The sequence below is a fragment of the Myotis nattereri genome, assembly GCF_964212035.1.
Source record: "Myotis nattereri genome assembly, chromosome: 3".
Taxonomy (NCBI): Eukaryota; Metazoa; Chordata; class Mammalia; order Chiroptera; family Vespertilionidae; genus Myotis; species Myotis nattereri.
The window spans coordinates 60,119,453-60,141,448 of record NC_138077.1 but is presented as its reverse complement, the minus strand read 5'-3'; the positions used below and the strand labels follow the sequence as shown (position 1 = coordinate 60,141,448).

General features: G+C 41.8%; 1 protein-coding gene across 4 annotated transcripts in view; it reads right to left on the bottom strand.

The window, feature by feature from the left end:
- GSK3B (glycogen synthase kinase 3 beta) overlaps positions 1-21,996 on the bottom strand; it is a 176,349-nt gene that overhangs the window by 131,523 nt on the left and 22,830 nt on the right. The window lies entirely within an intron of this gene.

Here is a 21,996-nt window from a genome sequence, read left to right as displayed (position 1 = left end):
AGAATTAAACAGAGAAAATTGCCAAAGTATACAAATTAAACTATATTCTTTGCCAAAAGCTATTTTTAAATGTTTATCTTAGTTTATCATATAGAGTTACTTCAACTATTTGTTTCAATTTAAATATTTCTTTCCCACCATTTATTCAGTAATTCTATAGATCAGGTGCACCATGCTTAATACATGTGACTCTATATTTAATGGAAACAACACCATGAAGATAATAGTACTATTCCCATATTAAACGTAATGGGAAGAAAGGTGAACTCACTAAGGTTTGAATCCTATCTATACAATTCTAAAAAGCCCTAGTTATTTCCTCAAGGCTTCCTTATTGTACTTGAAAATAAAATATGTGAAGTTGCAAATGTCTAAATATGCTCACTCTATTCACACCACTCTGCCTTTAGTAAGGTAAGGCTTTGAGTTTTTTGCTTCTTCATGTCTTATTTCTTTTTTAAGAAAACAGTGGAATGCCTCTCAGAAAGGTCAGATGGAAAACAGTAACAGGGAAAGAATGTTAATTTGGGGTAGGAAATGCAAAATCTATTCTGAACTTAGCTTCATTCATAAGTAGCTCACTGGCTCTGGGGTATCTGCCCACTCATGGCCCTCTCCTAACTTTTTTGCCTTTCTTCACCTGACCCCTGACCCAGGAACAATCTAAAGTCTCTGCAATTCAAGCTCAAGAGCCACTTCCTACTTGGCATAGTTCACAATAATCTTTTCCTCTGAATTCTTAATCTACTCTAAACAATCCTATGCTACCTAGTACCTAACTTTAGAGCTCTAAATTATTCTGTTATTGATTTCAGAATACACACAGATTCTCGTGAATACAATCATTTGAAGCAGCAATTATGATTTCTGCTACTTCTCTCTTCCTTGACAAATCTAAAACCAATTCTCAGTACAAAATAAGTCCACAGGCTCAATGACTAAACTACACATTTTCCTTTTTCTTCTCTATTACTTTAATTATCAATTTTATTTTTAAGATGCTAACCTAATAAAAGAAAAAATAATGTAATATTTAACTCTAGATAGCAAGTCAAGATTATGAAGCATTCATTTGTACCTCATATATAAAAAGATAAAAACTAGATTAAAAAATATAATCTATCTCACTCATTCATGGATAATAGAGACCATTATAAACTTTTGAACAATAATAGATACTGAGGCAGAGCTGCCTCAAACAGATTGTCAAACTGCAGCGGGAAGGCCGGGGAGGAATGGGGGGCAGGAGGTAGGGGGGTAAGAGATCAACTAAAGGACTTGTATGCATGCATATAAGCATAACCAATGGACATAAGACACTGGGGGATAGGGGAGGCTGGGGGACTGTCTAGGGCAGGGGGATAAAATGGACACATATGTAATACCCTTTGTAATACTTTAAGCAATAAAATAATATATATATATATATATATATATATATATATATATATATATATATATTCTAGTTTACCAGTGGCTTGAGTGTTTTCTCCTACCAAATATAAAACTGTAAGATAAATGAATATACAATTAGTGGTATATTATAACCAATATTTTAGTCATTTAAGTTCACAGAGGTATTAATATACACAAAAGTCAATAATATGCACAGTCTATCCTATCTAATAAAAGAGAAACATGGTAATTAGCATACGACCGCTACCCTTCCCACTGGCTAATCAGGGCAATATGCAAATTAACTGCCAGCCAAGATGGCGGCCGGCAGCCAGGCAGCTTGAAACTAACATGAGGCTTGCTTGCTTCAGTGACGGAGGAAACCAACGTTCCCCGCCTGCTGCTGCCGGCCTCTGAGCCTGCAGTTTGAAACATTGTAACAAATATAGAAGCTAAACAAAACCTCAGAAACCTGCTTTCAGCGAGGCCCGGATCTCAGAGCTGGAGTTATACATTGTTTCGATTATAGAACACAAACAAACCAGATACCTGCTTTCAGCAACGGAGGCCTAAGAGCTGGAACCTCAGAGCTAAAGCTGGCCCAGAATAAAAAAAGAAAAGAAAAAAAGGAGCGGTTGGGAGCTTCCGTCACCCGCCAGCCTGAAAACAGCCCTCAGCCCCTACCAAGACAGGCCAGGCATCCTAGTGGGGACCCCCACCCTGAAGGGTGTGTGACCAACTGCAAACAGCCATCATCCCCTCATCCAGGCTGGCCAGGCACCCCAGTGGGGACCCCCATCCTGAAGGGTGTGTGACCAGCTGCAAACAGCTATCATCCCCTCACCCAGGCTGGCCAGGCACCCCAGTGGGGATTCCCACCCTGATCCAGGACACCCTTCAGGGCAAACCAGCCAGCCCCACCCAGGCACCAGGCCTCTATCCTATATAGTAAAAGGGTAATATGCCTCCCAGCACCAGGATCAGCGGAGCCGCAAGGCCTCCCAGCACCGGGATCAGCGGAGCTGAGAGGCCTCCCGGCACCGGGATCAGCGTGACAGGGGGAAGCGCCCCAACCCCCTGATCGCCCTCTGGCTCTGTGTGTGACAGGGTGCGGCGCCCCAACCCCGATAGGCCCTGCTCTGTGTGTGACAGGGTAGAGCCATAACCTCCCCATCGGCCCTGCCCTGAGTGTGACAGTGGCAGCGCCCCAACCCCCTGATCGGCCCTGCTCTGTGGGTGATAGAGGGCAGCGTCCCAACCCCCTGATCCGCCCTGCTCTGTGTGTGACAGGGGGCGGTGCCCCAACTCCCCTATCGGCCCTACTCTGTGAGTGACAGGGGGGAGCTCCTCAACCCCGATGGGCCCTGCTCTGTGCGTGACAGGGGGGAGCTCCCCAACCCCGATGGGCCCTGATCTGTGCGTCACAGGGGGGAGCTCCCCAACCCCCCTGATGGGCCCTGCACTGTGCGTCACAGGGGGAGCTCCCCAACCCCCTGATCGACCCTGCTCTGTGCATGACAGGGTAAGGAGCCCCAATCCCCCTGATGGGCCCTGCTCTGTGCGTGACAGGGGGTGGCGCCGCAACCTCCCCATCGACCCTGCCTTGAGTGTGACAGGGGGTGGTGCCCCAACCCCCCAATCGGCCCTACCCTGAGCGTCACTGAGGGTGGCATCGCAACCTCCCTGATCCGCCCTGCTCTGTGTATGACAGGGGGTGGCGCCCCAACTCCCCAATCGGCCCTGCTCTGAGCCCGACCAGGGGCTGCACCTAGGGATTGGGCCTGCCCTCTGCCACCCGGGAGCAGGCCTAAGCCAGGAGGGTGTTATCTCCCATGGGGTCCCAGACTGCGAGAGGGCACAGGCCAGGCTGAGGGACCTCCCCTTCCCCCCCGAATGCACAAATTTTTGTGCACCGAGCCTCTAGTATATTATATTAAGGACAGCTATCTTTTCGAATTAATTTTTTTTATTGGTTTCAGAGAGAGGAAGGGAAAAGGAGAGTTAGAAACATCAATGATGAGAGAGAATCACTGGCTGCCTCCTGCACTCTCCTCGCCCCTCAACTTGGGATGGAGCCTGCAACCTAGGCATGTGTCCTGAGCCTCCTGATTCATGGGTCGATGCTGAACCACCAAACCACACAAGCCAGGCTATGGCCAGTTATCTTAAACATATGTCTTTAGTTCCAAGGTGAACCACCCCAACAGATATGATCTAGTTAGCACAAGTCCAACACCACTTCTAGAAAGAATAACTTAAATCTTATCAACACCATCATCACATATGCTTTAAATGCTTTAAATGTATATAAACCTGAACACAAGCCAACAGATACATAACAGTTCTCAAGGTTTCAAATGCTCCCTTCACATCTCATTTCCAAGTAAAAGAAATCTTAAATATACTTGCTAAAAAAACTAGTTTAGCCTAGCCATTTTGGCTCAGTGGACAGTGCGTCGTCCCTCGGACTAAAGGGTCCTGGGTTCAATTCCTAGTCAAGGGCATGTATGTACCTTGGTTGCAGATTCGATCCCTGGCCCTTGTCGGGTGTGTGCAGGAGACAACCAATTGATGTGTCTCACTCACATCAATGTTTCTCTCTCTCTGTCTCTCCTGCTCCCATCCACTCTCTCTAAAAATCAATGGAAAAATATCCTCAGGTGAAGATTAAAAACAAAAAACAAAAAAAACCAAACAGCTTAGTTTAATCTAAGCTGAGTTCTAAGTCATCATGCTCCATTCCCCCCAAATACGCTATTACTTTTGTTTCTGACCATGTTAACCTTAACTCAATTTTTCAGGTTGACTACAAACTTATATACTACTAGAGGCCTGATGCACAAAATTTGTGCAAGAGTAGGCCTTCCTTCCCCTGGCTGCCAGCACCAGCTGACTCTGGCACCCGGGACCCTGACTTCTCTCCGGCCACCAGCAGGCACCTGGGATCTAGGCTTCCTTCGCAGCCCCGGCTTCATCTGGAAGGTTGTCCAGGAGGACATCCGGTCTAATTAGCATATTATACTTTAATTATTATAGATAAGTTATTTTCTTCTTCTATGAAAAATAAACTTATATTATAGCACTCCTAAAGACAGAATCAGTCTTTTGAAATTAAACTCTTCATAAAGAGATCTAGAAAGGTTAGATCCAGAAAGATTAAAATCCAAGGTATTGAATACATTTCCTTATAATCCAATTGTCCCAAAGAAAATTTCAAACAGAAGTGATTTAAGACCAGATTTTTAAAAAAAGAAATGAACTATGAATTAATAATGCCACTGAACAAGTTGCTTGCAAAACCTCACAGGCATAATTCACAAAACAATGCATTACCATTTTTTATTAAGATTAAATAAATAGATTTTAAGAATGACTGCTGTATTCTATAATTTTAACTGAGAACAAAAGCTGTCTGGGATATAATCAAAACTTATGCTTTTCCGCTGTATAACCATATCTCAATAACAAAAACAGCAGTCACAGCTCTGTTCTTGCTCTGATAAGAGAATTTAAGCAATATACGATTGTGTAATGACTTTCTCCTCTTGCCTCCTCTGAGGCTGCATTTCTAAAAAAAAAAGTTCACATTTCAGAGAAATGGTTTCAGAGCCTCAAGAATCAGCTATGAAAGCTATCCATCACAACCCTGGGATTTATTATCTCTTTAACCTCAAGTATACTTGGGAACAGCGGCTACCCCAGCATCTTCTACACTAATTAAAGAGAAACATGCAAATTAACCATTACTCTGTCACTCCGCTATACCCACCAGCCAATCAGAGTGACTATGAAAATTAACCCAACAAAGATGGCGGTTAATTTGCATACACAGGCGCAGAGCGAAGACTGTAGACGACTAAAGATAGCAGCGGCCGCGGAGCTGGAGCAAGCAGGAGGCTTGGGTTGCTCCCAGTGATGGAGGAAGCCAAGCTTCCCACCGGCCCTGGACTCTTCTCAAGGAGGGGCTGGGGGTCTGGGCTCCGCTCAAGGAGCTGGGGGGGGGAAGAAAAAAGGAGGGGCTGGGAGCAGCTGGAGCGGAGAAGCCAAGCCTCACTGCTGGGGCCGGACCAAAGGCCTAGGTCCCAGGGGCCAGAGTTAAACCAGTGCCGGCAGCCAGGGTAAGGAAGGCCTATTGCACGAATCTTCGTGCAACAGGCCACTAGTGATTTGTATATAAGAAAATGCACAAATCAGATAATTTTGTAAAAATATTAAAAGCAAAATAGAAAGGTAAACTGATAGGTCCTATAGAAGCTATCACTGAAAGAGACTCTAGAGGCCTCCTAATTTAAAACTGATTAGATGTGGATAAGGACCATACCTTTCACCTTCCTGTACATTTAGTAAAAAAATACTATCTTAAGAATTTACTGTCTTAGCAGAAATTAAAAGATTTCCTCTCTTTCAAGTAGAGAAATTGCTAAGAACTCTTTCGGGCTATGCTCTACTGTAAAATCCCTAGGTATATTAGGAACAATGACTCTCAGGCTTTCTACCTCAACCATCCTGGAATTTTTATTCAGAAATCATCAAGCTAATCCAACAGACTACTCCATCAGAGATCTGAAATAGCAGAGCTACACAGAATGACAAGATATCACTGGAGATGACTTGGCCTGAGCATTAGTAGCACATGGGATAGTCAGCAGCTAGTGTGCCAAGGAAAAGCGTGTCATCACTTGGCATTGTAATTTCCTGAGTTAGCAAGAAAATAACAGCTGTATAAAATTTTACTGTACAAAGAACTTTCCAATTCATTATTTCATCCACTCTAATATTTATAATAAATGTAGAGACATATTATTGTTTACTATGCAAATGAGGAAAGTAAGACTAAGAGAGAATAACTTGTCCAATGTTATAAAGCTTTAGCAGAACTCTTTCTTCACTTGCCTCCTGCTGCTTCTGCTGTATTTTACAACCTTCCTACTACAGCTGAAAGACTAACTTTGTATACCATTATACCTCTAAAGCAGCAGGTGTTTCTGAAAACATGACATAAAAAGAGTAATAAGAAGTAAGAGAATAAATGAATAATCTTTTACAGTTTTTAGGCCTCAATCATTCAGTTATTAACAGCTAAAAAGTTCTTTCTAAAAATACTCTGGCAGCATTAGATTTTGAAACTTCTCCCCCGCACCCCCCAAAGCACATGGAAAACAAAAATGTAAAACAACTGATTCTGTGATATTCAATCATTTAACATTTGCTACTGGAAAGAAGATAATTTTGGGTCTTAGCAATAAAGCAGCATTTTAAGCTCTGCTAACAAGAGACCAAAAGCTAGAAATCATAAAAAAATCTGCCTCATTTTTAAAGAGAAGTCACCACTTTGCTCAATACTAAACTTCCAACATTACATAGTATAGTGAATCTCAAACTAATTACAATAAAATTGGTCTCTCAAAAACGCCACTGTCTCCAAGGAGCAACAACTGCAGAACAGTGGGAACAGGGAGGCTCCAGTCCCTCTCTCTGGCCAAAAGACTCCAGGGATCCTCTATTTCAATTAAAACTCACTCAGGCAGTATTAATTTCCTATCATAACTAGAATACAATTAAATCCCCTACTCTTTACCACAATAGATAATTCTTAAATATATAAATCACAATAGGCTCCTCATGCGGCGATGGAAAGATGGCCTACAATACAACCATTTTCTATTGAAGGCTAGCTAATCTAATAAAAGAGAACATGCAAATTGACCGCACCTCCACTACACCCCAAGCCGTGCCCACCAGACAATCACAGCGACTATATGCAAATTAACCCAAACAAGATGGCGGCCGGCAGCCACGGAGCTGGAGCAATTAGGAGGCTTGGTTGCCCCGGCGATGGAGGAAGCCAAGCTTACCGCCTGCCCTGGCCGGCTGTGGCCTTTGCTCAAGGCAACAAAGTTTCAATTATAGAAGATAAATAAATCCCAGATACCTGGTTTGAGCCAGCCTCCACTGAGAGCTTGGGTGGCTGGGGGCCATGGCCAGCCTGCAAACAGCCATCAGCCCCTCACCCAGGATGGCCACACCCTCACGGGGTGAGGGTCCCTGCTGGGGGGCTTGGCCAGCCTGCAAAGAGCAACCAGCCCCTCACCCAGGCTGGCCAGGCATCCCAACAGGGACTCCCACCCTGAAGGGGCTGTGGTCAGCCTGCAAACACCAATTAGCCCCTACCCAGACTGGCAAGGGACCCCAGTGGGGACCCCCACCCTGAAGGGGCCATGACCAGCCTACAAACAGCCATCAGCCCCTCACCCAGGCTGTCCAGGACCCTGAAGGGGATGTGGCCAGCCTGCAAACAGCCCTGGCCAACTTCTTTGGAAGTTGTTTAGAACTGGGAATGAGGAACGATGTGCTACCTTGGGATTTATATATGCACAAATTCCAGAGTTGTTTTTTTGTGATGTGGGACAGCAACCAGAACTCAAATATTATATACATTAGGGGTACCTTTTAAATATAAATTTTATTATTATTATATGCAAATATGCTGTTATCTTTAAACTTATAAAAAGTAAAATGTTGTAGCTTAGAAAGATCAACTACAGGAGATTCCTAAACTGTGTGATGTAGAGATTTAGTTTTCATATTCTTTTTTTCCTTATTGATTAGAAAAATTGCTTTTTCAGTCCCCAATCAACATCTTTCTAGAGGGGAGGGGACGGGAGGGAAAGGGAGGGGAGGGGAAGGGAGGGGAGGGGAGGGGAAGGGAAGGGAGGGGAGGGGAGGGGAGGCGAGGAAAAAGGCAATGTTTCTTGTATTCCTGCAAAAGTAGCAGCTGTGGTTAACTAGTGGATTATTACTTTGTATTCTGATAAATCTGTTAAAGTGCTTAAATGTTTGCTATCTGTTCACTGATTTGATTTTCCTTAGATGAATTCTGGCTCTCCTTTTATTCATAAGCATTGGAAAGTGTATTAAACTTGGGAAGCCAGCCCAGGTCCTGGGTGCCTATTTTATTCCAGTCTTCAGTGAGCATAATATTAAAATCAATACTCTACAAAAAAATTTTAATGTATTAAGTCTATTTGGTCTGCCTTCTGACAACTCAAATCCCTGCAAATGTAAGAGCTCACTCCATCTTTTCCCTGAACTATGCACCTGTTATCCCCACCCCTAAATCCAAAATAGCCCAGCATATAAACTTACATATATTTTCACATGCATTTTGTTATTTATTTATGTATGTATGTATGTATGTATGTATGTATGTTAATCCTCACCACAGGATATTTTTCCATTGATTTTTAGAGAGTAGAAGAGAGAGGGAAAGACAGAGAGAAACACATCGATTGGCTGCCTCCTGCACCAGTGAGCCCTGACCAGGGCCCAGGATGGAGAGGAGCCTTCAGCCAAGGTACATGCAACCCACCTGGAACAGAATCTTTGCAGGCCAACGCTCCATCCACTGAGCCAAACTGGATAGGGCTTCACATGCATTTTAAAGTGGTGGTTACAAATCTAAAATGTTCTGGTAAATTGCAAACAGAGGGAGAGGAAAAAGGGCAGAATGGGATTTGTTTTCTCCCAGAAGACTTGCTTACTCTAGGTTAGTCCTATTACCAATTATAATTTAATAATGTGGATGAACAGGGGGTGCTGTAATAAATCATAAATTGCTAACTGGGCAGGTCATGGTGAGTAGTCATGCCCCAGGCCTATAACTTCTTTAGTGAGAGGTTTTTAAGCAAGCCCTGTTTATTGTTTTTGTGCATCTAGGTTAACACGCCTTTGAAATGCCAGAATACTTCTAAAGAAGACCACCCTCAAGAGAGCACACAATTTTAACTATCCTGTACTCCAACCCCTGCTTGCTTTCTCCCACCTGCATGTAATCTTCTTTACGTTTTCTCTTTAGTTTCAAATGCATAAAAAGAACTGAAAAATTGTTATTTTATGGAGCATTTGAGATCTTGCTTCCAGGCAACTTTCATTAGTTTTGGCTCAAATCTATACTAATAAAAGGGTAATATGCTAATTAGACCGGGAGACCTTCCTGATGTCCTTCCGGACAAAGCCATGGTTGCAGGGCCAAGGCAGAGGCAGTTAGGGGCGATCAGGCCAGGAGGGGAGGGCAGTCAGTGCTATTTAAAATGGGGGAGGAGAGACAATTCTATACCTTGAGTACTTGGACATTAATAAATCATCTGTGTTTTTATTAAAAATTAATTCTCACAGGTATTTATACTATACACATCCTTTCTATTTTGTAAGTATTCTCTCATATTAATGTCATAGAGTAGGCTCGGTGACAGAAAATTCTAAAAAATATTGAGGATAGAAAAGGAAAAGAGATAACAGTACAAGTTTTGGTTGAAGTACAGGTACACTGTCATTAATGATTAACTTATCACATGCTGAATAAGCACTACCTGTGTAACAGACAGGTACTATGCTAGGAACTGGGGTTAAAAAATAAATGAATGCAACAAACAAGGCCCCTTCCCTCATAAAGCTTTTTGTTCAAAGAAAATGCATTAATGAAATCTGGATTTATTATTTATTCAAAATCTGGGTTCAGTATATCTTATAACTTAATAGAGGAAGGTACCTTATTAATTATTTTCAGATACCCTGGATAATCATAATAATCCTGCTAAGTGCATGAAATTACCTCCATCTCACAGATAAGGAAACTGAGGCTCCAGGAAGTTGAGACTTATTTAGAGATAACAAACTAATAAGAGGGCCTTATTAAAAGAGTTGTTCTAACTCTTAAGTGTCAACTCCATTACTAATATATCTACCTGCTTCTAAGAAAAGGCAAAGCAGGAAAAGGTACTACCGGATGCTCAGATTGAAAAAAATCTCATCTACATATATAAAAAGCCAGCGACCGGACACAGTAATGACTGAATGACTGGTCACTATGATGCCCACTGTGGCCAGCGAGCCCAGAAAACCGGCCTATCAGGGGTGGGGCTGGCTGGCCAACCTGCCCCCCCGCGGCCCTTACCCCTGGCTGGCCTGCCCCCGATGGGCCCCAACCACCCCAATTGGGCCACAGCCCCTCCCCCCAGCCGGCCCTGACCCTGATTGTCCCCCCTACCCCAATAGGGGTTGGGGCCAGCCAGCCAACCTCCTGGCCTCTCCCCCTTCCCAGTCCCACCCCAGATCGCCACCCCCCCCAAACAGGGGCAGGGCCGACTGGCCAACCACCTATGGCTCCTCCCCCCAGCCAACTCCGCCTCCCCCAATCAGGGGCAGGGCTGGCCAGCTAATCTCCCACAGCGCCTCCCCACAGCCAGCCGGGCCCTGATCAGGATATCGGGATGGGCCGGCCAGCCAACCTCCCGTTTCCTCCTCCCTACAGGGCCGGGCCAGCCGGACCCCACCCATGCACGATTTTGTGCACTGGGTCTCTAGTCTACACTAATAAAAGAGAAAGATGCAAATTGACCGCACCTTCTCAATGCCCAACAGCCAATCAGGAGTAAGCAAATTAACCCAACAAAGATGGCGGGTTAATTTGCATATCAGGCACCAAGCAGCTGAGGGCAGGGCAGGACAAAGGCGTTCCACACAGCCCCAGCTGCTCCAGGCCTCGGGGCAGTGTGGGAAGGATGAAAGGTGGCTCCAGGCCTCTAGGCAGCATGGGAAGGCGGAAAGGCGGCTCTGTGCTGGAAGGAAGGCAAAAAGAGGGTTCCAGCCCAGAGCAAAGGCAGAAAGGCAGATCCGGCCCGGAGCGAAGACACTGCTGGCAGCCAGGGGAAGGAAGGCCCATTCTTGCACAAATCTTCGTGCATCGGGCTATCTAATCTAATAACAGACAAACATGGTAATTGACCATACCTCCGCTATGCTTCCCATTGGCTAATCAGCAGGATATGCAAATTAACCCAACCAAGATGGCGGCCAACAGCCACGCAGCTGAAACGAGCAGGAGGCTTGCTTGCTCCAGTGATGGGATCAAGCCCAAGGCCCAGGCAGGCTTGTGCCCTGCGAATCGAACCATGACCTCCTGGTTCATGGGTCGACACTCAACCACTGAGCAACACTGGCAGGGCATGTATGTTGTTTTCATTAAAAATTGTACCTTCCTTTACTGGCTCTGTAGAACACGCCCACACCTTTCCCCACCCCTTTCCTCCAGGCTCAGTTTCTTTGTCTTTTTCTTTTCCTAAGCTTCAACTTTTGCTTCTGCAACTTGTCTCCTGAGAGAACCAATTGTTTCTACCACTCAATTTTCCTACCTCTCTGACTTTCTAAGTAAACTTTCTCTTATAGTTTGAGTCTTGCCTCTGAATTCTTTCTTAGCCAGAACTCAAGTACCAAGGTTGCTGAACCAAGGTCCAGTCTGATTCCACTGGTCTAACACCTAGTTCTGCTTCACCATCAACATATTTAGAAATATAACCTGACCATCATACAGCCCCTGGGTATTCTTTTTTCCTAGCTCTGTGAGATGAGTTATTCAGTACACCCTAAAATAACATGACTTTAGACAGACAGACACGCACGCACGCACACACACACACACACACAACTCTGTCATCCTTTTTCTCTTTTCCCCTTCCCAAACCTCCAATATCCTCTTTTAAATGACTGTTGTAAGGGAGAGCAGAACATGAGGGGAGTGAGAAAAATTTTTTATCTTCTAGGCTGAGAAAGTGAAATGAATCAGTATCACCACTATTTCTCCCCTGGGAACTAACAAAGAAAAGGATAATTGTATTTTAGTTACCAAAAACTCAACATTAGCAACCAAACAATGAACAGAACAGTTTTTGCTATAAACTATGAAAGAGGGAAGTCAAGGGGGAAATTTTTTAAATGTTGAAGTCATAGCAGCATGGCATGGCTACTAACACTTCCAAAAGCAATTCTGAAGAAAATGGTGGACAAAATGCTGGGAATTCTCTATGATACTCCTCAATATGGTAAAAAGCAAAACATGAAATGGCATTGGTAGCTATGGAGGGGTTGGCAAGGTAAGGGAGGGAAGGTCCAGAAAAAGTCTATAGCTTAAAAAGCTTCTGCACAGCAAAAGAAACCATCAACAAAACAACAAGAAAGCCCACTGCATGGGAGAACATATTTGCCAATGTTATCTCTGATAAGGGTTTAATCTCCAACATTTACAGGGAACTGTGAGGAGCCAATGGATGCTTAGGAGACGGAGCTTTTGACACTGACTGGCATAGAAACTGACCAATCAGAATCAAATTTGCTGGCAGGGGAGGGCAGTTGGGGGCAAGATCAGGCCTGCAGGGGAGGGCAATTGGGGGAGAGATCAGGCCGGCAGGGGATGGCAGTTGGGGGCAAGATCAGGCCCAGGAGAGGGCAGTTAGGGACGATCAGGCAGGCAGGCAGAGGGGTTAGGGGTAATCAGGCTGGGCTAAGGGAACCACCCCCCATGCATGAATTTCATGCACCAGGCCACTAGTATAGAATAAACTTGCTTAATTAGACCTGCTTTCTGATGTAGCTAAACTTTTTTCCAGCCCAGTGAAGCACCCCAACTTCTCTTTCAGGTAATTGTCAGCAACACAGCAGTAACTATCAACATGAAGCAAATTATTATTGTAGATCATGCAGGAAGAACAAACGGTAAAATATTTAACTCTAGCAATGCTTGACTATACTCTGCACAGTGACAAAACCTGAAGTCATTTTCAAGGTCCACCATTTCTTACTTCTTTTCAGTTGGGTCAAGTTTCTAAGCTTTCGAAATCTCCATTTTCTAGCTAATGAAAAGAAAATAGAATTCCACGAGTCTCCTATCTACCTACTCCAGGACTTCTGTGAAGATCAAATGAGATGAGGCACGGGGATAATACTTCACAGACCAGGGGTGGGCAAACTTTTTGACTCGAGGGCCACAATGGGTTCTTAAACTGGACCAGAGGGCCGGAACAAAAGCATGGATGGAGTGTTTGTGTGAACTAATATAAATTCAAAGTAAACATCATTACATAAAAGGGTACGGTCTTTTTTTTTTTTTTTTAGTTTTATTCATTTCAAACGGGCCGGATCCGGCCCGCAGGCCGTAGTTTGCCCACGGCTGTCACAGACATTTGGTTAAATTGTAAAATGTTCCCACCTGGCTATAAGCAAGTTGTGTTCCTGGGCTGAAGAAACTCCAAGGAGGCTAGTAGCTAAGGAGAGGAAGCCAGGCATTGATTACTACATGACATCATTACCTGACACCCACAGCGACCATTTCCGGGCTGGGCTGGGCTGGGCTGGGCTGGGCTATGGGCTGCATTTTGCACCATGGGATCTAGGCAGCGTCAGCTGCGATTTGGTGGGCTGCCACTCCAGGGTGGTGGTGGGGCCTGTGTCCCACTTGGGGAGAGCCGAGTGCTGCTTTGGGGGAACCAGGTCCACGGCGCCATTTCTCTGTAAATGGCCAGTGCGCCTCATAGCAACCAGTCGGAGTGACACTTAGCATATTAGCCTTTAATATATGTATATATATATATATATATATATATATATATATATATATACACACACAGATTGGTAAGTCAAAAAAAAAAAAGGCTTTACAAACTGCATAATTCCAAGTATACGACACTCAGGAAAAGACAAAACTATAGAAATATGTAATAAAAATATTTGTGGTTGCCAGTGATAGGAGGGTAGTAGGAATAAAGAGGTGGAACACAGATGATTTTTAAGGCAGTGAAACTATTCTGTATGCTATTATGATGATGGATACATAACATTATACATTTATCAAAAAACCACAGAACTATCCAACACAAAGAGTGGGCCTTAATATCAATTATGAGTAACAAAGGAGGGACTTTAATAAATATGTATCAATTTTAACCAATATATCACACAATGCAAAAGGGAGTATGTGAAAATTCTCAGTACTTTCTGTTTAATTTTTCTGTAACCCTGAAACTGTTCTAAGAAATAAATGCATTAAGTAAATAAAAAAGAAAGGTATTACAGCACAATGATTCTAAGCCAACTGAGTGTGCTTACTTGGAAAATGTATTCATTATTAAAAATATGAGGAAACAGAATGGTTTGAGTTTTTATTCTGCTTTGCCTTTGTCATTATACATGCCTGGTCCCTATCCCAAATCTAATACAAATAAAAACATTTGGGCCCTAGCCAGTTTGGCTCAGTGGATAGAGTGTTGGCCTGCGATTGAAGGGTCCCTGGTTCGATTCTGGTCACGGGCATGTACCTTGGTTGCGGGCACATCCCCGGTGGGAGGTGTGCAAGAGGCAGCTGATCGATGTTTCTCTCTAATCGATGTTTCTAACTATCCCTCTCCCTCCCTCTCCATAAAAAATCAATAAATATATTTTTTAAAAAAACACATTTGGGAGTAGGCTCCTAACAAGTATATATTTATAAAAGTTCCCAAGTGATTCTACTGTCAGTCAACATGATGCAAAAGAGACAGGAACTTGTGAGTTAAACAGACTGGTCTGATCTCTGCTTTGTACTAAACTAGCATAACTTCTTTGTGCCCCAGTTTCCTCGAATGTAAAATGAGATGGTTAAACTTGCCAACTTGACAGATAAGAGCATGAACCAAATACTAAGGTCACTTTTGACTCAAAATTTCTTTCTCAACTATAGGAATATAAGTTTGAACTAAAATAATTTCTAAAGCACAAAATCCTTTACTTATCTTAAACCTAATCAAGATAGAAACAACTTTCATTGTTTTAACTAAGGTGATACAAACGACAGCTAAACTATCTTACCTGATAGAATAAACCAATGCTTTTTCTATCGCAGTTCTATCCCCACAAGAGCATTTAGTCTTTTGCAGCTGTTTCAGGTATTCAAAAAGATCAGCAAAAGTGTAAGTTAAGAATCTGAGATAACTGTAAGAAATCAAATACACTCAAGAAGGCAATCCAATAGATAAGATGTCATTATCTCTTACTAGTAGCAAATTTCCCATATTTCCTAACATTCACGTGAGCAAAGACCAGCACATACTAAATCCAATGCCAGCAGGGTTCAATTTCCATGTCTTAATTGATTTAAGTACCATGCTGAATGTCAAAAGTCTCATTCTAGAAAAATAAAAATTATCACCTAGCCTCAGCATCTAGTACATAAAAGAGCACCTGTGCACCATATAACATTGTGTGCAATAGACAATCAAGTTTTTTTCAATTTATAGTTTCAAATAGTTGTTGAGCATTTATTGTATGTCAGGTAGTATGCTGAACAATGGAACAGAATAGTGAGCAAAACCAAGTCCCGGTTCTCATGAAGTTTACATTCTAGTAGGGAAGACAAATTAATACATGCCACATAGTAATAAATGCAATTTTAAAAAATAAAGCAAGATGAGGGGTAGGGTTATTTATTGACTGGGAGGAGCCACAAGAGAGCCTTCTGAAATGATGACAAAAATATTCTATTCTTAGCTTAATCTGAGTGATAATGTGTATTCATTGAGTTTTAGATGTAGGCTTTATGCAATCTGCTATATATAAATTATACTAATTCTAAGTGTTTTTAAAGCTGGCTAAAAGATTGACCCCTGCACCCTAATGTTCATTGCAGTGTTTTATATACAATAGCCAACCTATGGAAGCAACCCAAGTGTCCATCAATAAACAAGTAGTAAAAAAAGTTCTGGTACATATATATATATGATGAAGTATTACTCAGCCACAAAAAAAAAAAAAGAAATCTTACCTTTTGCAATAGCATGAAAGAACCTACAGAGTATTATGTCAGTCAGAGAAAGACAAATACAATATGATTTCACTTAGAATCTAAAGAACAAAATAAATGAACAAACAAAACTGAAATAGACTCATGGATTGGTGGTTGCCAAAGGGGAGAGGGCTTGGGGGACTGGGTGAACGAGGTGAAGAGATTAAGAACTACAAAGTGGCAGTTACAAAACAGTCATGGGGATGTAGAGTACAGCATATCTATAATAATAAAAGTATAATATGCTAATAAGACCAGACGTCCTTCCAGACGACCTTCTGAATGAAGCCAGGGCTTCAAGGGAAGCCCTGGTCCCAGGTGCCTGCTGGCAGCTGGAGGGAAGCCTGGGTCCCGGGTGCTAGAGGAAAGCGGTGCCGGCAGCCGGGGGAAGGAAGGCCTACTCTTGCATGAATTTCATGCATCGGGCCTCTCTAGTAGTCAATAATACTTTGATAACTATGAATGGTGCCAGGTGGGAACTGGAAACATCAGGGAGAACATTTTGTAAAGTATATAATTGTCTAGTCACTATGCCGTACTGAAATCAATGCAAAATAATATTGAAAGTTTAATTGAAAAAATAAAAGCAGCAAAAATTAAAAAAAATAAAAGACTACCCCCCACTGCCTGGCTGATGTGTGCTCAGTAGTTGAGCGTCAACCTATGAACCAGGAGGTCAAGGTTCAATTCCTGGTTGGGGCACATACCCAGTTGCAGGCTCGATCCCCAATGTGGGAGTGCAGGAGACAGCTGGTCAATGATTCTCTCTCTCATCACTGATATTTCTGTCTCTCACCCTCTCCCTTCCTCTGTGAAAATCAATTTAAAAAATTTTTTTTTAAAAAAAGACTACCCTACCCAGTTCCAATGATGATTTTCTCTTGATTATCACAATTATTAATATACTCCCAAGTTTAGGGACTAAATCCTCATAGCTAAATAAAATTACACCTTCTAGAACTAAATACACGATCTTTCTGTTTCATTTGTATACTAGAGGCCTGGTGCACATATTCGTGCATGGGTGGGGTCCAGCCAGCCTGCCCTGATGGGGGCCGGTCAGGCCAGGCCAGCTGGGGGGAGGGGACGCAGGAGGTTGGCAGGCTGGCCCCACCCCTGGTAGGGGTGGAGGAGGCCAATCAGGGGCGGGCCAGCCAGGGGTAGGTGCCCCAGGCAGTTGGCGGGCCAGCTCCGCCCCCAAACGGGGTAAGGGGGCCGATCAGGGTCCAAGCCGGCTGAGGGGAGAGGCCACAGGCGGTTGGTCAGTTGGCCCTGCCCCCTGGTTGAACTCCCGGTAGAGGGAAAAATTTGCTTATTAGCCTTTTATTATATAGGATACTTCACAATTGTAATACATTTACCTCTATTACCCTACAGTTCTACTCTTAAAGTCAATCATTTAATAAGCACCTACGGTATACACACAATTTAGGGTGAAAGAAAAACAAACTATTAGCCTCTACTGTCAATAAAAGATAAAAACAGAATGGTTCTAAAAAGAAGTTGCATAACTAATCGTACATAATAAATATAAAAAGGAATACATATGTCTTTTTTAAAATACCCAATAGCCCAGCTGGTGTGGCTCAGTTGCTTGAACATCGTCCCATGTACCAAGAGGTTACCAGTTTGAATCCCAGGAAGGGCACATGGCAGGTTTTGGGGCTCAATCCCCCGTAGGGGGCGTGTAGGAGGCAGCCGATTGATGTTTTTCTCCCTCTCATTGATATTTCTGTATCTTTCTCTCCCTCTCCCTTCCTCTCTCTCTAAAATCAATAAAACGTATTTTTAAAAAAACACCCTATATTTAACTATTTAGTGCTTCTTTTTCCCACTGAACCAAATTCCCAAAGTTTCTGTTTTAGAGAGGAATGCAAGAACTGTGAACTCAAACAATTCCATGATCCATTAAGAGAAAGTCCAGCATAGTGACCAAAAGCCCATCACCCCACCACACACCCCTCCCTGCAAGGAAGAAACACCTTGCAGGAAAGAATGAGAGGAAGTAATCTGAGAGCAAGAAGAGCAGTTTCAGTGGATTGGAGTGCTAAGGGTTACTGTAGCTAAATTAAACTATAGGATACAATCTTTGTGAGGAAGAAGAAATTAGTGGCCCAAACACTTAAAGTTCTAATAGGACTTAGGACACTCTAGGCATAAAGAACATAAACAGGAGCACAGTGGTTACAAACATATACAACTTAGAATAGGTAAATCCATAGGGGCAGCAAGTGGATTGGTAGTTGCCAAGGACTTATGGGAGGAGGGAATGGGGAGTAACAACTGATGTGTACAGTTTTTCTTTTGAGGTGATGAAAAGGTTTTGGAACTTTATAAAGGTGGTGGCTGCACACTGTGAATGTAAACATGCCACTGGATTATACAGTTTAAATGTTACCACAATTTCATCTCAATTTTTAAAAACTGACAGGAAGAAAATCAGTGGGCAAGCCAGAGAACACTGGGAAATAAACCAGAACAGACCAGATTATTAAAAATTTCAAAAAGGGCAGAAAAATTTAACCAGATTCAAATAGATAACAGATATTTTTAGACATCTCTTCCTGGTTTCTTAATTAAATCGGACATAACTGTTTAATTAGGGAACCCAATTTGCATCACGTGAGGAAGGTGTAACTATGAAGGAAATATAAAAGCTGGTGCAGGTATAAGCACAGCTACTCAGTGGAGGTGGATATGTGCTTTATCACTAATAAAGGTTGTGTCTTTTAAAGCATATAAATGGGTAATGTAAAAAAAGCACAATGTTAAAAGTGGGAAATAGCACAAGTTCCCTCAATTTTTCTGGTCTCCCTACTTTTACACTCTTCATAATGTCACTTTGTAGTCGTTCCCCACCTCTTGAATCTGAACTGGACTGATAACATGCTTTGGCCAACAGAAAACACTGAAAATGCCAGTTTGCCAGTTTTGAGCCTAGGCCTCAAGAACTTCTGCATGCTTCCATACCTTTCTCTTGGAAATATGCTCTGCCACTGTGGAACAAGTTCAAGCCAGCCTGCTGTATATCTAAAGGCACGTGGCCCAGTCACCCAGTTATCTGGCTGACACCCAGCCAACCCCTAGACATGAGAGTAAGACCACCCTAAATAAGCTAGTCTTAGACTATCTACTAACTAAGCCATGAGAAATATGAGCAAGACCATAAACAATCACTTAAGCCTGGCCGAGATGGCTTTAGTACCAGGCTGATCTAAAGACTCAAGAGCAGCAGCAAACAAATGAAGCTTGGAGTGGTTTGTTATATATATCAATAGCCAACATACTAATGATAGCCGTGATAACAGAAAAGGGCCATTAATCTGGCATGAAAACTAGTCATCAAATACTAATTTGTTCAGTGTGGTTTACGTTTTATATACAGATATACAACTATAACTAAAGAGAAAAAGAAAACCTAACTATTAAAATACTCTGTGATTGGTAAGCCACCCTTACCCTTTTTACTAAAAGTACTTAAAACCATTACAAACATAAATGCAATATTTTATAACAAGGCATTTGGAAAACAACTATCACATGACAGCAACTGACTGTACATAGAAGGGAAGTATTTTTATGACAACTGAAATTGGAATTGTTAGGTTTTTTTCCTTTTAGGTAAGAAAATTCTCCAGGGACTTCTAAATTTTCTAGGTGTTACTATGGAGACTTAATTTTCAGATGCACTTGACTATAAGAGCAACTTTTTAATATAAAGCAATCAAACATTACTTCAAAAAGTCAAAAATTCTAACCATACTAATTCAATATCTACCACAAAAAAATCTAACGTATTTCAATAGGCAACAGAGATCTCTCTTATCTTCAGTGAAAAACTAGCACTGCTTTAATGGTCAAGTCACTGACCTATTGCTGCCAATATCAACAAGTTCTATCTATTGCTGAGAGGGTAATTTTGTATGCAAGACAAGGACCAAGGCACTCATGACTGAGTCACTTTTTTAAAAAAGGCAATGAAACCTTTACTAATTCTTAAAATCATTTCTGAGTTTCACATGATCTTTTTACTAACCCAGTTATCAAAAAGTAAAATCTGTTTTTAAAGCATTTAAAACAAGTGAAAATTCCTGTGTTGGTTTAACAGCATTAAATTTTAAACACACTTAACATATCCAGATAAATTCTCAGAAGGAAACAATTTAGTTGATTATATTTAAGCATTCTAAATGCTCTTCTCCTTTGTAAATGAGGTCTGTGGGTGTTAGAGAAGTTCAATGTCCAGGACTATCTTACAAATGCACTGGTACATTCACAAAAGCTACCAAAAAAGGATTTTCCATCCATTAATGTTTTACTATATAAAAAAGGTAGAGATATTCAATAAAACTCTAAAATATTTCAAAGAATAGCATAATTTATTTGATAGAAAGAAGTAAAGAATGACTAAATTTATGGTTAACAAATATTCTAGAAAAATTGCATTCTCTCTTTTAAGAGCACTAGTCTCATATATAAAAAGGTGAATATAGGCTTTCTCAGACCATGGCACAAAACCTAACTTCCTGCCCTCCAAGTACTGCCCTCGGTTAAATTACAGGTTACCCACTCGTTTTGATACGAAGCCTGCAATATACATGAACCTCACCATGTTACATTAATTTCCTGCCCTAAAATAGCTAGTCTACAACTCCTACCCTCCTTTTCTTTTCCTTCTTCTCTCCAAGTAAAATATCATATGCCACAATTCTAGTTCATCTTTTACCCCTCTCCTTTTTAAATGTTTTAGCATTCAATCAAAATATAAAGGGATTACAGAACCACCTCAAGAAACAGTGTTTTCTAAAACCTCTAAGAAAAACCTTTCCTAAACAGCTATAACAACCAACTAATCTACCCCAGGAAATAAATAAATCTCCTTATTTATACAGGGTGGGACAAAGGTAAGTTTACAGTTGTTTGTATGGAAAATAATACAATAAATAATAATATAAGAATAAACTCTGTGTACTCACAACTGTAAATCTACTTTTGCCCCACCCTGTATATGCTGCAAATTCTCACTGTCCCCAGACACATAAAGTCTACAGTATGACTATTTTAATCTATTTCCTTTTCAAAAACAGTAACACTCCTCTAATCAGGAAGACTTCTAGAAACATTAAGCTTAGAAAATCAAAACCCTGGAGACAGAAAATAATTATTAATAGCTAACATGTATTGAATCTACCTACTCTGCGCCATGCTGTGTTTTTCATGCATTAACCTCCACAATGGCACTGTGAAGTAAGTACTATTATCATCAGAAGAAAGTCAAATTCTCAAAGTAAGTCATTTTACTCAGGTTCAATTAGTAATTGTTGAAACTGGGATTCTAAAGCAATCTAACTATACAGAGCTTTGCATTCTTTAAGTGAAAAAGCATATATATTACAGACCAAGCTTTATAAAAGCAACCCCCCAGATCTTCCTTACAATCTACAGTATTGATTAATATTAGTAATCTCATTCAGAGCATAAGTCTAACAATTTGGTGATATAGATCTCCCTGTTCACAGTTACTAAGGTGCAGCACATCTGACAGTTTCTTTTCTTTTTTTTTTTTTTTTTTTTTAGTATGTTTGTTTTTTTCAGAGGGAGAGAAAGAAAGAGATAGAAACATCAATGATGAGATAGAATCACTGATCGGCTGCCTCCTGCATGCCCACTACTGGGGATCAAGCCTGCAACCAGGGCATGTGCCCTCAACAAGAATTGAACCAGGACCTCCTGGTTCATGGGTCAACGCTCAACCAATGAGTCACAACGACCAGGACAGGTGCAGCACATTTGTAGGAACAGGTAGTATTACTACTAGGACCAAACCACATTAATGAGTTGGGGAGATTGGAGGGGAGATACATGCACACACAAGGAAAGATGACATTTATTATTAAAAAGCTACTACATTATCATACTAAATAGTCCTAAGCTGTTATATTTTCGAACTCGGC